Raw genomic sequence first — 11518 nt, 5'->3', positions numbered from 1 at the left:
AGAGCTTAAAATGGGGAAATTCGCCTTCCAAAACCCTTTAAAATTAGGAAGAGCGAAGTCAATTTTCAATGTTAACGTAAAGCCCGGTATCAGACCTTAATATTGACCCATTATATTTTAATTGGACCACGAATTATATTCCCGGGTAATAGTGTACTCTACCAGAGAAAATAATTTTAGGTCAATTGAAATTGGAAATTGAATTGACATACAGAATGAGGCCCTGTATTTTACTCTGGATGCATATCTAAATTAAGTGTTCGAAAGAGCTTAAAATGAGGAAATTCGCCTTCTAAAATAGATTACTTAAAATAGATTTTTTTATTTTCTGATAAAGTATTTATTGCACTACGTCGCTGTTTTATGTTAGGCTGTGTAAACAAAGAAAAATTCATATGTAACGTTTAGACGTAGAAGTCCTATTCTTGTATTTAAGTTGGTAATTTTTGGAATAAATGGGAAAAAGAGAGATTGCCATCTAAAAGTGTAAAACTGACAGTATTTTAGATGTAAGTTATTTTTATTATAACTATTTTTTCGGTATTTTTAAGTACGAAGTTATAAAATAAGTTAGCGAGTGAACAGTTCATAAAGTTATAAAATATTTGCTAACTGTTATTGGAGAATTTTATCTTAAATATATATAGTACCTAACATTATTTATTTCAATAACTACAATTATTGTCTCAAAGTAATAACATTACATTTTACATTGTATTAAAAACTTAACACACTCTTAAATATAACGTTTGAAATTCTCTACATTATTTTTGTTGTTCTATGTTATTCAGAGGGTACCTTATTGATTACTAATTATGTACACTTTTCCAGATTCTGATCAAAAATGAAAATCAGGGGTCGTAAATTAATATTCAAGTTCCGTATTGATCACACATAATGTACACTTTTAACAATTCTGATCAAAAATGAAAATCAGGGGTCGTAAATTAATATTCAAGTTCTGTATTGATCTCACAGAATGTACACTTTTAAAAATTCTGATCAAAAATGAAAATCAGGGGTCGTAAATTAATATTCAAGTTCCGTATTGATCATACATAATGTATACTTTTAAAAATTCTGATCAAAAATGAAAATCAGGGGTCGTAAATTAATATTCAAGTTCTGTATTGATCACATATAATGTACACGTTTTGAATTTTGACAAAAAATCAAAATCAAGGGTCGCAAATTATTATTGAAGTAACAAAAACTCTATGGAAATCTAGTGAGCTCAACTTAGAAAGGTGGGACTGAAACCATCAAAAACCTCTTCGACTGTTAGCGGAAACATGGTTGTGTTGATAGACAATAATTCGAAACAAATCCAACCTTCCCCAGATACTTTAACAAAAAAAAAAAAAAAAAAAAACTGAAGCAAAGAGCATCAAAAACTGGAAGTCAAACAGGTTTTGATAACCTTAGCTTCGTTTTACTCTCGAATAGAGCTTCTTGTATTTCTCGAATATCAATTTATGACCCCCTATATATACTTTCTGAATTTTTTCTTTTTAGCTTGGTGTTTGGATATAGGTTATTTACGTCATGGGTTATTTACGTCATTAATAATCAAAAATCATATTTTAAAAAAAAAAGTGATTTAAACAGGAACAAGATTTTTATTTTATTAGCCTGATCAAAAATTCAAAAAAATGTTTTCCCTCGTAAATAACGTAATTAAGCTTCCGATTATAAATATGTTTTTTTAGTTTAATATTTTGAACTTATTGGGTTGTGTTCAAATATTAAGATTAAAATATCCCTCACCAAAAATCATTTATAAATCACCACAAATATTTAAAAATTTATCTATCTTATAGTTACTATTTATGATTTTCAATTTCCAAAATTCATTTAAAATATTAAAAAAAGTTAGTAGCAAAAATATATTAAAGTATTGAACCATAATACTGAAATCAGTAAATATCACATTCATTCAGAAATTCGACAATCCTGCAGCAATAAAAACAATATCTATTTAGTTATTTTTGTTTCTTCGGAAAAAGAGATAATGTTTAAAGGGAGACAAACAGAGAGAGTTAGAGAGAGAGAGAGTTTTAAAATAATGCTATAACTTATATGCAACACTTGTATTAATATTTTATAAATAATTATTTTTTAAAAATATCTCGGTGATGTTTAAGTTTTTTTTTAACTATACCAAAATTTGCAGTTATTTTTCTTTAATTTAATTTTTTTTTACAGTTTTCAAACCCATTATTTTTATTCTTAAAACCTGGAATAAATGCCTATGATGTTTAGTTAAATTAGTTCCGGAAATTTTTTTCTAAACAAAACTTCCTTACCTTTACGAAATTTTTATTTATTATTTTTTATTTTATACTATCAGCTTATTATTATTTTAACAGTTTTGATCAAATAAATGTTATGCTGTAAAGACAAATTGATCAAGGTAGCACTTTGGGTAAAAAAAGCACAATTTCTCTCTCGTGAATGAGTTGTGTAAATGCACAGTTCTCTTTTAGAAATTGCTGTTAAGTGCCTATCCTTAGTGGTGTTTCGCTAAAATTCTCTTCAACTTCGAAAATAGAAAAAAATAGAAATATTGGTCAGGTGCAGTTGTAGTTTTATTTCTAAAAAGAGTTACAAGAGCCGTGGTGGCTCAGGGGATAGAGCACTCGCCTCCCAATGAGGTGACCCCGGTTCGAACCCAGCGATAGCTGGTCGATGCGAATTCCACACCCGACTAGCACAGACCATAGTGCTGACGTAAAATATCCTCAGTGGTAGACCTATTATGGTCTCCTCGCCGTCAGCTAAGAGTCCCCTCGCCGTCAAGCTAACAGTGAAAGTTTTTCGTGATTTTCCTCGCCATGCAACGCAAATGCTGGTTAGTTCCATTAAAAAGTCCTCCACAAAGGCAAATTTCCCCCAATACTTGATCCAGGAGTTCCCTTGTCTTCTGGTTTGGGTTCAGAACTACAAGGCTATGGAGTTGAGCATTAGTAGTCGTAAACCCTAAATTGGGTCGGCTGTTCAACGACGGTTATAAAATATAAAATAAAAAGATTTACAGCATGCAGCTTCAAAATTTTCTTGATTAAGGGCTGCAAAAGACAGTGGAATCAGACTCGATAGCTTGTAGAAGATTCTCTCACATTTTTTTATTCCATGTCAAAATCATGTCAGCTCTATCATTTAGTTCTTACTAAATTTAGTTTTCATACCAGTAATTGATCCGTGGCTACTCAAAAATCCCAAATTATAAGAGAAACAATTATCTTATCAATTATCAGAGACAGATCTGTTTATCAAACATTTTCAGCTGTTAATGAATTAAAATTACTTTTAATTAAGATTATTTTTAATTAAATATGGAAATATATCTCAATTTTTCAACTAATTTTATTTTATTTTATTACTATAGTTGAACAGCAGACCCAATTTCGAGTTAACGACTACCAATGCTCAACTCCGTAGACTTGTAGTTTTGCAACCAATCCAGCAGACAAGGGAACTGTTGGATCAAGTATTGGGAGAAATTTGCCTTCTTGGAGGACTTTGATGGAACTTACCCGCATTTGCGTTGTATGGAGAGGACTACCACGAAAACCTCCAATGGTTAGCTTGACGGCAAAGGGACTCTAACCCATAATCCGTATACCACTGAGGTTGATTTACGTCATCACTGTGGTCTGTGCAAGCCGGGTGCGGAATACGTATCGACCAGACATCGCTGGAATTTGAACCCGGTTCACCTTATCGGAAGGCGCTTTCCCCTGCCATCGCGGCTCACGGCAGTACGTTTCAAGAAGTTAGAATATACAGAAAAGGCAACATTTACCGAAATTATGGTAACGGAGAGAAGGAAAATATGGAGAGTGGGAAAATCGTATAACATTGAGAAGCATATTCTATTTACAAAGAGTATAATTAAACCCAACCCTAGAAAATGTGGATTGTTTTTTTGTAGATTAGGAAAACAACGACTACGTATTTTTTATGTTGGAATCAATATACTCACTCAGAAAGCATGTTGCCTTACGGCAACCTTTCGTCTTAATTTTCATTTTATTGTCACGAAAATGTTTGTACTAAAAACCTTTTTTCAATATAGGAAAAATATTGCAGTTTCAAACTTTTCTTTATAAAAGGAATAAAAAATTTCTTTTTTAGCTTTCCTAAAAAGGATTGTCACTAATGTAGCTGAGCATACAAGACGTTGCGAAAAGAAACCTTATAATTACCTAGATTTAAGATTATTGTCTCCTTAAGACTAGCTTTATTCAAGGACTTTTTCACGCTCGAAAACCCTAAGACAACCTCGATTTTCAGGTTTTTATATAGAAGCTTGTTCTCCAAGATTTTGGGTAATGTATGTAGAATACATCATATTGTTCCAGATCTCCTTTTAAGTTTAAAAGGTTTATACGTAAACCGCAAAACAAACCTTTTAAGGTTTACAATAAAAGTTTTTTGCTGAGTGAAAATGAACTTTCAGACTTTATTATTTCATTAACTAATGAAACATGATAATATTTTTGCAGATTTTCTACGATTATCCAAGAATCTGGAGACAATGGATTTGCTTCATGATGTAATCACAATGATAATAAGGAAGACGAACGCTAGTTTACGAAAAACCAGATTAAGAAATATGGTAAGTAAGTAGAGTACGTTTATTTTACCCACGTACAGTTAAAAATATCCTGTTAAATTACGATACCTTAACATTGAGCCTGATTAAAATTTTGTTAAATTTATACCTATATAGCTTAAGTTTGGTAACGTTTATGTTATAAAATTCGTATATTAAGATTCTTTTTGATTCAGTAGTAACTTTTAGCTCACCCAGCCACTTTTTGTTACCGGACTCATACTAAAACCATATATGTAGTAATTTCTTCGTTTTTCGCAGAAAACAATTTTTAAGGTGATATCACAATGAACGCTGATACAACTCCTCAGCATATTCTGCGCACTATGCTACATTTCTATCCGTTATTTCCGCGCACTTTGCTACATTTCTATCCGTTATTTCTGCGCACTCTGCTACATTTTTATCCGTTATTTCAGCGCACTCTGCTACATTTCTATCCGTTATATCCGATCACTCTGCTACATTTCTATCCGTTATTTCCGCTCACTCTGTTACATATCTATCCGTTATTTCCGAGCACTTTGCTACAGATCTATCCGTTATTTCTACGCGCTCTGCTATTCTGCTACATATACAAATCTATGTATCGCCCTTAGGAAAAATATAGGTAAATTCATACTTTTGATTTTTTTTTATCCTATTAGTGTATTTTTCTTCGAATACTCTAAAAGCATTGAATTATATATAAATTAATTAATAAAAGAATTTCGATAAAATTTGTTACGACGCAAAATTCCTCCCTAACAATCGTACGGCCAATTTTTTCCCTTAGCACAAATGGCGGAAACTTAATGAACCAGTTTATATTTGATACGGAAATTTTAATCTGAAAGTGTCTTAAGTTTAGAATTTAATATTTAATTAATCAAAAATCTAATTTTTCAAAATTTCAATCCCCTAAAACGGAAGCTGCATAAATTATCAAGATGGCGGTGTTAAATTTTTAAATAAATCTGATTAATTTAAATAAGTTTTTGAGTGTGAATGCATAAAAAACTATGTTTTGTTAAAGCAACTCTTATCAACGTATATTTCACTCATGTTCAACACAATGCAATCTGTAATAATGTATTTTTATTACATTCGGGTTTTACCTATAGAACATAATATCAAACAGACGTATTGATAAAATTTTATTTGAAACTCGTTACAATTATGTACTCGCACTTAAAGAAAAAGAATATGGCAAATACCCACACATGTGATCTATGACGACAGCGGCAGCTGGTCGTTTTTAAGCAAAATGGCGAGTTAAAGTTGAGCTAAGTTTCTCCACATAAGTTAGAATGCTAATTAACGTGAAGTTAATTAATACCACGCCGTATCGCACGTGGAATTTGTTGAAATATAATCCTTTTTGTCTGCGTCTTTTGCTTAACTTAGATTTATTATTTGTTTATGTATTTCATTGTAACCATGATATATATATATTTTTTTTTTGTGTCTGGCAATTTCGATGCTTAATTAGTTTTTTTAATGCTCTGCACGGCTCTATGATTTTTCTTTGCGTTAAGCAAGAAATACATAGTGAAAGAATTGAAATCTTTAAGAAGGAATATTAGTGTATGAATCTTTGTCTAAGAATACAGAATGTGTCACTTAAGAGAACTGATACTTGATGGGCTTGGCTTACTCGAAATGGAATGAAAAGAGCAGTTGCTAACATAAACAAATGCCACGTTTCAACAACCAATCAAAATCGAGATACCTACACTCCGTCACTTACAGGTATCCCATTACGATTCCCATTAAGATATCAGAATATTAGAGAGATCGGAAAGTAATGTCGTTTTGGCGCATTAAATATTCATTAGTCTTAAAAACCAATTCATTTTTTAAAATTCATTTTCGATCTGGCATTGAAAGGCTAACGTGAGTGAATACATTATTTATTAAAAATAAAATCTTGATAACAAATATCAAATGCACCGAAACGACATTACTTTCCGGTCCCTCTAATTTCATGCAAACTTTCATATGAACTATGAGACTGAAAAGGAACATTCAATTATATTCAGGGTAAATATTATCTCATTAAGAGAAACATTCTCTAATAATTAATAATTTATTCAGGGGAAGTTTTGATAAAATAATAAAATGTTAAGAACAAATTTTTACAAGTAATTTATGTATTACGAGGAAACAGTATATCAAAAAATCTAATCGTCACAGCTGAAAATCTAAGGTGAAGTTGATTTCTGTGGTTTTTATTTATGGTTGCTACGCAACGAAATTTTCTAACCAATTAGATTTTTCTTATACAGTAGTGAGTTTCTTTATTGTAAGATTGGATAAGTTTTCGTACTTTTCCTTGTTTTGATGGCTGTTAACATTAATCATAAGTTCTAAGATTTAGATCTTAAGATTTAATTCTTCGAAGCAATTGTTTTTCACTTATTCATTTCAGCATTGTATCAAACATTTCATCGATAGTTTAACTTTTGTTTATTTTCAAACCTATTTCCATACTTTACTCACTACTTTCACTTTTCTCTCAAATACTTTTTCTCATATTTATACATTTATCTTACTTCTGAAACATTTACGAATTTTCTTATAGATAAAAACTTTTTCAAACAAAAAAAACTTTTTTTGTTCAATTTGATTATACGGTGTTTATAACTAATATTCGACGTCCCGCAGTGGACTGATCGTAAAGACACGGTTCCCAACAGATCACCGAAGTCAAGCATCACTGGCTGGGGTCAGTGTGCGGGTGGGTGACCACTTGGATCAGTCTGCGTAGTGACCGAGGGTGCGTGGTATGGGTCCTCGCTAAACTGGTCTACCGTAAAGTGCTAGACTTCGCTTGCAGGTCTTCGGGTAAAGCAGGAGAGTCCTCCACTCTGCTGAGGAACAAAATTGTGATGGCAGGTCATCAGATCATCCTCAGGGATGTCTCCCTGACCGTCGCCAATAGCCCCTTGTGCAACTCTAGTGCTACACAAACAAACAACAACAACAATATATATATTGTGATGATTCTATCACAATACCCTCAGTTTTCAATCTTTTAGTCTTCGCCTAAATTTATAATATTAATTTTATGACTGTGTCTTGCACCTAACTTTTTTTTTAACTGTGACCGTGAGCCTTACTAAGCCAGTTGCCCGGATGGACATTCATTTTTGATCGTTAATTCTGTAGGAGCAATTTGAAAGTTTTTTTCAAGATCAGATTTCCTTCTCTGCAGGCTCAGGAAATAAAGGTTATTCTCTAATATTTAATTATCTATGTGTTACTAAATCTTGCATTTATGCAGTTTTAATAATTTAAATATATTGATAATTTCAACATCCTCGGATCATCCTCTGGGATGTTTCCTGACCGTCGCCAATAGCCCATTGTGCAGCTCCAGTGTGACGTAAACAAAGTACCTGCCTACCTTTAACTAATATACAAAATATTGTTGATGAGTAACAAATTGATAAACTATGTTGAAAATATTATGTTATTTCGTCTAAATAATTTTTATTTATTTTTTGTTATTTTTGCAGATTTTCCATGTGCTGATTTACATTTTTACATTTGCATTATCCAGACCACCCCCACCATTCATAGCTGAACCACAATTACAACACATGCTGGATTCACCAGAATATTCGGACACTCCACCGCAATCCGTAGTTTTTCTAGACTACGACTTGTACTGATCACAAGAGTTACATTTTTCTGTATATAAATTTTAATGTTTTTTTTACATCATTCTATTGCCATGAAAATATTTCCTAGCAGATACTTGCACCAAAATGATGGCAAAGTTTCGGGACAACAGAGAACACTGTTAAAAATGTCTCTGAAAAATGGTTAAATAACAATTTATTTAATTGTTATTTTACCATATTCAAACAAAGCAGTCAAATAACCATAAATAAGATGATAATCAAATTGTTAACTGTGGGGAAAAAACCCGTTTACTGACTGTTTTCACCTAAAACGGTTAAACAACCAGAATCTTATCGCGCAAACTAAACCCCCCTAATAAAAGCCTTATAATTCCTTGTAATTGCGTACGTCTTATAGCCGAGAGTCTTTCAGTCTCATGGCCAATAGGAAGGGAGCGTTGACACCACAATATTTTCTCCATTCCCTTCAACGCATTAAGAAATTCCAGTGTTCCGCAATGTCCATTACCTAACGAAACATCTAGCTCCTATGTCGAATTAAATTTCTTTTTTATGGTTTGGAAACCATGCTACCTCTAAATGGTTTAAAAACCATATAGTTTTGTATTCATGGTTTTCTAACCATACTAGTTGTAACTGGTTTCTGAACTGTAACACCAAAAAAAAGCTCTTTTACGTAAACTTTGCGGTTAATTGGATGGACAGACTGCTGCCCGTTATTTTACCATAATTTCAGAATTAAAATTCCATCAGTGCCGCTAATTTACCATCCAGCTTTTTAACTACTCGCTTTCCTTTTTGATGACTTTCATCTTGGTTGTAGTTGGTATCAATTATAATGCAAGCTTTTATTTCCTTTAAAATTTGTTACCTAAACTACAAAATTCAAGAATCAAGTTTTTTTATTTAAAAAAAAACCAAACAAAAGAGCAGGTCGTTAAAAGCAGCTGGATTGGAAAATCGCACCTGGTCATTAGCACCGCAAATCACACCCGCTATCACAGAATCGGGCAAACTTGTTGCCACTTTGGGACAAGTCACTGCATTAAAATAAATATCCAATCACAAATGCCAGTCAATTACATTTCGCATCGTGGCGAATTTAATTGGTATTGGCTGGTGCCGTTATGGAAATGTCATCTGGTTAATTATAGTTTAAGTTGATCCTCATAAAATAAATTTATCTACATCAAGTTAACAGTAATGAAACATAATAATATTTTTTTTTCTCATTCTGTTTCAAATTAAAAAAATTTTATGTCTTTTAATTACATTTATATCTTGTCGGTTTCTGTGTCTCTATGTTGTGTAGTAATTTGTCCGCTTTTACATTGTGAAATTGTGCACTATTTTGCCGAGTTCTTCTTTTATAAGCTGTTCATTAATTTTATTCTTCTCTATGTTCATATGTTGTAATATAATAAGTTATTATGTCATACGCTAACTTTATCAGCTTCGACGTTCATATGCTGTAAAATAACTTGAATCGTGCATTGCAAAATAGCAGTTTATTTTGTTGCAAAGAAATGCAATACTTTGTCCATTTCTATATTTTCTTTTTTGTAAAGTAACAAACATAGTGTGGATATTTCCTTAAGTCATAAATTATTTGCGTGTCTACTTTTAGTGATTTGTATACAATAAATAATTTAGTTTCTTTTTCCGAACATTTTTTTTAGATGGTATTTGGATGATTATAGATATTTAGATATGATTATTATGATAATATTATTATGATATTATATATGATTATTATGATGCGATTATTATGATTATACGGTATTTAGATATTGATTATTTTGATACTTAGATAATTTTTAGATTATGTACTTTTTGCCATATTTTTCTTTATCTGAATCTTAAAAAAATATGTTTTTTTCCCCCAAAGAAAGTAAGGACATAAATTTGCTATCTTGGAAAAGAAAAATACTTAATCACTTAACCTATGTTATGATTTATTTTGTGATAGTTGTGAGATGATGGCTTTCAATGATGACTGCTTGAAAACATAGAACGAAAATTTTTTATCTTTCTTAAAATTCTATATACTATGCAATTCGCATATATAAAATACAAGTTATAAAGTTAAACTCAAATTTTAAAAGCCCTCATGCAAATATATTCATTTAACATATTATTTATCGAATTGATTCTAATTTTTCAATCTACATCATTATGCAAACATATTCTATGTTTTGCTTAATTATACAAATGTATTTATTTTATTATCAACATTGCTATATACAACCATATTTATTTAATATTCCATTTAATTTTGCAAATGTATTCACTTATAAATCTGCATTATTGCATAAATATATTCATTCAATGTTCTACATCAATATACAAATGCATTCATTTATGGTTCCATAACATTTTAAAGATACATTGATTTAATATCCACATTATTAAACAAATGTAGCCAATAAAAATAAAGAGATGATGCTGATGGAACAATATATTTTTGTCTCTTATGTTTATTCAAAATTTTGAAACTAATCTGAAAAATACTGAAGCGTCTTCTAGAATCAGAATTTTTTTAAATGTTGTAGGCCATTAAGGCAAGGGGTGTGATTGTTCTTGTTTACTAGTGGCGCCATCTATGGCTAAGAATTCGACTTCTGCTTCACACATATGTCACAACCCGTTTATAGAGTGGACCCATTCATACATCCATTCATTCATCCACAAATAATAATTTTGACATGAACCAGAGAGAGACCAATCTCCAATGCAGTACTCCCAGAGGTATAATTTGTTATGCGAACATGAAGGACTTAGAGACCCGACAGATTTAACGAGCACCAGTCACCATTTACTATTTCGACAGCCTGTATTCTAACTCCCGTTCTCACGGACGGGAGTCCAGCGTCCTGCCAACCAGGCTATCTGGGACCCAATATTTTTAATAAAATATCTATCGTAATCGTTATTATACTTAATCATTCATTCATTTTGATTAAACGATCCATTTAACAATAATTAAATAACTTTAGTTGTTTCATCATTCGTTTGATGAAGTATAAGTTTTTGCTCGTGAAGTTTTGCTGCTATCATCGTACTGAATACATGGTTTTTAAAATCATTCTCAAAAATTGAGTCAGAAATGTTTACAGATTAGTGGTCGTAGGTTAACATTTCAGAAAGAAAAGACACAAAAAACGTTCTTAGAATCTGACGGTTTTCTTCTTTACATGGGTTGGAAAATATCTCCGATTATTAACTATTGACTTCATAATTTTCTCGGACAAACAAACATTTAACCCCCTCT

General features: G+C 31.4%; 1 long non-coding RNA gene across 1 annotated transcript; it reads left to right on the top strand.

Annotated features, from left to right (window-relative positions):
- The first annotated feature begins 359 nt into the window (after nucleotides 1-359).
- Nucleotides 360-10706, top strand: LOC122272042 (uncharacterized). The gene is made up of 3 exons (XR_006226756.2): nucleotides 360-509; nucleotides 4509-4621; nucleotides 8119-10706. It is a non-coding gene; the product is annotated as an uncharacterized lncRNA (long non-coding RNA).
- The last annotated feature ends 812 nt before the right edge of the window (nucleotides 10707-11518 follow it).

The sequence above is a fragment of the Parasteatoda tepidariorum genome, chromosome 6 (genome assembly GCF_043381705.1).
Source record: "Parasteatoda tepidariorum isolate YZ-2023 chromosome 6, CAS_Ptep_4.0, whole genome shotgun sequence".
Taxonomy (NCBI): Eukaryota; Metazoa; Arthropoda; class Arachnida; order Araneae; family Theridiidae; genus Parasteatoda; species Parasteatoda tepidariorum.
Note: the sequence above shows the minus strand (reverse complement) of the source record. Positions and strands in the feature narration are given on the sequence as shown.